This window comes from Natator depressus, chromosome 28 (genome assembly GCF_965152275.1).
Source record: "Natator depressus isolate rNatDep1 chromosome 28, rNatDep2.hap1, whole genome shotgun sequence".
NCBI classification, from domain to species: Eukaryota; Metazoa; Chordata; order Testudines; family Cheloniidae; genus Natator; species Natator depressus.
Window position 1 is genome coordinate 2,650,187 of NC_134261.1, and position 6,000 is coordinate 2,656,186.

The window sequence follows — 6,000 nt, forward strand, 5'->3', positions numbered from 1 at the left end:
TGTCTCCCCATACAACAGGTATCCGCATAGCCCCCCCCCCCCCGACCACAGACAGCCCCCCCAGCACAGGTACACACCTCATTGTACTCCCTCCGCGCACAACTCCACAAGTGCATGCACCCTCCTCCTTGCAACACCCCCAAGCTCCCACACCTGGACCCTGCCCCCCCCGACGTGCCCACGGACACTAGACCTCTACGCACGCTAACACCCGCGCTCCTACCCACCACTCAGCCTCTCCACACAATCTCTACGCGCAACACCCCCCCCATACAACCTCAACCTCTACGCGCAACACCCCCCCGACATACAACCTCCACACACACACCCATACAACTTCAGCCTACACACAACCTCCACACACAACCTCCACACACGCTACACACACACACACAACCTCCACACACGCTACACACACACAACTTCCACGCACAAATCCCAACACACAACCGCTACACCCCCATACAACCTCAACCTCTACGCGCAATACCCCCCGACATACAGCCTCCACACACACACCCATACAACCTCAACCTACACACAACCTCCACACACGCTACACACACACAACTTCCACGCACAAATCCCAACACACAACTGCTACACCCCCATACAACCCCAACCTACACACACACCCCCTACGCACAACCTCTACATACACCCTATACCCACACACCCTCCACAGACACACCCACACAACCAATACATAACCTCCACACACACATCCCAACATACAACCCACACACACATTCCCTCCTACAGCCCCCATCACCCCTGTGCACCGCCATTGCCCCATAGATGCTGGCACCTCCAACACAAAACCTCTGCACACACCCCCTCACACACACACACAACCTCCACATACAAATCCCAACACACACACACACACACACACACACACACACCCTCCACCCACAGACACACACACAATCTCTGCACAAATCCCAAAACACACACCCCATACAACCTCTGTGCACACCCACACCGAACCTCCACCCCCCCCACAACCTCCACGTACAAATCCCAATGCACAATCTGTACACGTAATCTACACGCACACACCATCCAGACACCCCAACATACAACCTCCATGCACAAATCCCAGCACACACACCCCCACACGCCTTACAGACACACACACACCCTCTACACCCCTCACTCCCACAACACACAACCTCTATGCACACAGCACACAATCTTCACGCATGCCCACACACAAAACACACACAACCTCTACACCCACCCGCACATCCACCCACCACCTGCTCTTCACCCCCCCCATGCACAACTTGCTCTAACACACACCAACACGCAACCTGGTCTCCCCACATACAGACCCACACCCAACCTGCCCAGTGCGCGCACCCCCACGTCCCCCACAGCCTGCAAGTGCGGCCAGCTGCATGGCTCCTGGCAAGCAACCTCTGCATGTGCCCCCTGTGATCCCCCTTCGCCCCTGTGATTCCCCCATCACCCCTGTGTGCCACCATTGCCCCATAGACGCCGGCACCCCCACATATCCTCAGCACCCCATCTCCCTCCTGCAACCCCTCTGCCCCCCATCTCACCCCCACGGCCCCTGGCAACCCATTAGTCACCATCTTCCCCCTAGCACTCCCCCCCGGCACCCCCGTCTGCTCGCGCCGCTTCCCCGGCACCGTCTGCCTGGCTCGGCTGGGAACCGGCCACCCCCGTGCTCCTGCCCCCTCCCCGGCCCGTCCCAGCTCCCCCCCACCCCCAGGACCCATAAGCTGATTAGCTCGGCAAAGACACAGAGTGAGGATTATGGGTGTTAACCCCCCCCCCCCCCCGGCCCCATCCCCAGGTGCTGGCAGCCCCGTCCACACAAGCCGCACAGACCTGCCGCTCTCGGGAGGCCCAGCCGGTGCAGGGGGACCCCACGGCCAGAGGCCAGCTCTGCGGGACCTGGAGCTCTGCGGCGTGGGCACCCCTTTTAACCCGGGGACCTCCCAAGGACAAGCAGTGCCCCCCAGGATTGGACGGGGATCCCCACCCCCACGCTGCTATTTCTTTGCTCACCCCCATTTTGGGATTCTCCCCCAACAGCCCCGTCTGGGGCCTGGAATATTTCGGACAGCGTCTGTGAGTCACCCGGACCACAGAGCCAGGTAAGGGACTGGGGCAAGGACTCTGGGGTGTGTTGGGTTGGAGTGGGGTGGGGCTGGGAGCCAGGACTCCTGGGTTCTCTCCCTGGCTCTGGGAGGGCAGTGGGGTCTAGTGGTAAGAGCGGGGCAGGGGGCTGGGAGCCAGGACTCCTGGGTCCTTTTCAGTTACTTGCTGGGTGAATTCTGGTTATTCGCTGGTTTTGCCAGTTTCCCCCGGTAGAAAACAAGATTTGGAGAGGGGGCGTCCCTGCTCCTTGTACCTGTCGAGTGCTCTGGGTGCCAGCCTGGGCGGAGAGCCCCCCAACACACTTCAAGGGGGGGCACAGTCTAACTCCCCAGAGGGGGAGCAGCGGAGAAGGGGCTTGGGGCTAGGAGACACAGGGGGTGCAGTGGGGAGCTGTCTGCCCCAGGGGGAGGGCGCAGAGTTTGTGGGGGGCGGGGATAGAGGACAGGGGCCGATCCTGCCCTGCCAGTGGGTGGAGGGAGCTGGCTGCCAGCAGTGGGGGATTAGGCCGGCTCACACCTGTCCGTCTCGATAAGCGGCTCTGCTGGGCCCCTGGGGGGTGCGGGTGAGTGTGGCCTGGGAAGTGCAGGGTTAAATGTTAAAGCCAATTAATAACACAGCCAGCCTACCCCACTGGTGGAGAGAGCTGGGGGCCTGCCCGGGCCTGGGCAGGATGGAGTGTATGGGGGGATGCAGGGAGGGGTGAAAGAGGAGGGATGGGGTATATGGGGGGAATGGCTGGAGAGATGGGGGATGGGTGGTGTTGTAGGGTCTCTGGGGGTGCTGGGGCTGTGTGAGCTGGTGTGTTTGTTGTGGGGTCTCCGGGGGTGCGGTGGCTGCGTCTGCGGGTGTGTTATTGTAGGGTCTCTGGGGGTCCTGGGGCTGTGTGTGCCGCTGTTATTGTAGGGTCTCTGGGCCTGCGTGTGTGTGTGTGTGTGGTGTTTTTGTAGGGTCTCTGGTGGCGCTGGTCCCCTCAGTATGAGTTGTACCCCACAAGCCTGCATTGCTCCGGCCCTTGGGGTGGGGGAAGGGTATGCTAGCCATGGGCCCCAGACCAGAGATACCCCCTATGTATCCCACTCTCCCATTGGCTTTCAGAGTAATGTGGTGGGTGTGTGTGTGTGTGTGGAGGAGCAGCATCAGCCAATCGGCTACCGGAGCACTGGGGGGATTGTGCGCCGGGGGAAGGGGGGATGGTCCCCTGCATGGCATGTAGGCTGCTGTGTGTGTGTGTGTGTGTGTGTGTGTGTGTGTGTATCTCTAGGCCAGTCTGGTACTGGTCCCTAATCCTGTGAACTGGAACTGGGTGGATTTTTTTTTTTTTTCTGGGGGAAACCACTGTTTACCTCTCTCCATTCAGAAAACTGACCATTTATTCCCACCCTTTGTTTCCTGTCTTTTAACCAGTTACCAATCCATGAGAGGACCTTCCCTCTTATCCCACGACAGCTTACTTTGCGTAAGAGCCTTTGCTGAGGCACCTTGTTGAAGGCTTTCTGAAAATCTAAGCACACTATATCCACTGGGTCCCCCCCCGACATGCGTGTCGACCCCCTCAAAGAATTCTAGTAGATTGGCGAGGCGTGATTTTCCTTTACAAAAACCACGTTGACTCTTCCCCCATAACAAATCGTGTACATTTCTGCGTCTGATCATTCGGCTCTTTACTAGAGTTTTACCAATTTCCCTGGTACTGAAATTAGGCTGAAATCCCTGTCTGTAATTGCCAGGCGCCATCCTGGCTGACCTCTTTGATCTATTTCTGGGCGGATCATGTCCAGTAGACATCACAGCCCTTCGAATACGTGGGGGTGATCTTTTAGCCGCTTTGCAGTGGGAGGCCACGGTGCCTCGTCGGCTCTGGAGGTGTCTTTTGGTCTTGCTTGTGGGTCTGTTGTGTGAATCGTTTGGCCCGGGTGTCATGCCAGGAGCTGTGAGCGGTGGCATCTGTACTATTGGCAGTTTCCGCCAGGAAACGTTTCCGTGCAATCTGCACTGTCGCAGCGGCGTTCGGGTCACACCAGCGTTCGGTTTTCGTTTAGCTTCGGCTGCAATTTTGCTTTCTCCCCTTGCGTAAAACCGAGGGAGTCCTTGCAACCTCGTGTCACAGCTGGGGCCGGGCTGCTCAGGGCTGAGGCAGATAGAGGAGGCCGGGATCAATCAGGGGCCGCAAGGAAGGCTGTCAGTCTGGACTTCCGAGGCGGGACTTCCTGTGGCTCCACAAGAACTATGCGGTGATGCGTTTGGCCCTACCGTGGCTGCCCGGTCCCATGCCCTGAATGCCCAATAGATAGCGGCGCATCAGCCAGTTGGGTTCTGTGCGTCTGTCTCATCTCGGCCCCCGGGGCTCACCTGAGCGTTTCTTTTTGCTGCATTGATATCACGCGTCCGCCCTTTGGGCAGGATTGACGGGGTCTTGGGCGCTAATTTTGCGTCCATCTGCAGCCGGGCTTCCTGAGCGTGCTCGCCTCTTTCCTCTCCATTATTCACCCAGCGCGAGTTAGTTCCTCTCTGGGAGAAGAGTTGTTCAGGAAGGCCAGGCGGAGCCGAGCTGGGGGGTGAATTGGTGCTGGGAGACGTTAATGGCGGCCATCGACCGGTGCTTTGAGCTGTAGACAACTGTAGAGGTGTCGGAAGTTGGGGCTGCCCTAACCAGCTGTCAGCGGCTTGGCATGTCCCCCGTTTTCCCACCATTCCCCCTTCCAATTTTCCCCCCAAATGAATAGGATTAAGAACATAAGAACAGCCATACTGGGTCAGACCAAAGGTCCATCTAGCCCAATGTCCTGTCTACCAACAGTGGCCAATGTGAGGTGCTTCAGAGGGAATGAACAGAACAGGTCATCATCAAGTGATCCATCCCTTATTGTCCTTTCCCAGCTTCTGGCAAACAGAGCTAGGGACGCCATCCCTGCCCAGCCCGGCTAATAGCCACTGATGGACCCATCCTCCATGAAAGTATCTAGTTCTTTTTTGAACCCTGTTATAGTCTTGGCCTTCACAACATCCTCTGGCAAGGAGTTCCACAGGTTGACTGTGTGTTGTGTGAAGAAATACTTCCTTTTGCTTTTTTTAAACTTGCTGCCCATTAATTTCATTGGGTGACCCCTAGTTCTTGTGTTATGAGAAGGAATAAATAACACTTATTTACTTTCTCCACACCAGTCATGATTTTATAGATTTCTGTCATATCCCCCCCCGCCCCCAGTCACCTCTTTTCCAAGATGAAAAGTTCTAGTCTTATTCATCTCTCCTCATACAGAAGAGGACCCCTAATCATTTTTGTTGCACTTTTCTGAACCTTTTCCAATTCCAATATATCTTTTTTTGAGATGGGGTGACCACATCTGCACGCAGTATTCAAGGTGTGGACGTACCATGGATTTACATAGAGGCAACATGATATTTTCTGCCTTATTATCTATCCCTTTCCTAATGATTCCCAGTGTTCGGTTGGCTTCTTTGACTGCCGCTGCACATTGAGTGGATGATCTCAGAGAACTATCCACAATGACTCCAAGATCTCTTCCTTGAGTGTTATCAGCTAATTTAGACCCCATCATTTTATCAGTATAGTTGGGATTATGTTTTCCAATGTGCATTAATTTGCATTGATCAACATTAATTCTACCCAGGGAAGCCTGGAAGAGTCCCTGAAATTTTGGAGGAGGTTGGGTGCGGCGTTTAAAAGCGGTCGCATCCCACCGCCAATGGAGAAATGCCGTCCCGTTGAGCGCAAGGCCTGTGGTTGACCAAGATGCTTGAGTCAGATGCCTCGGCAGCCTGGCAACACGCTGGTCGGTCACTTTTCCGGATACCTGGCCACAGTGGCAGAAGAGTGACCCGTCGCTTGTCGACTTCAAGGCCAGG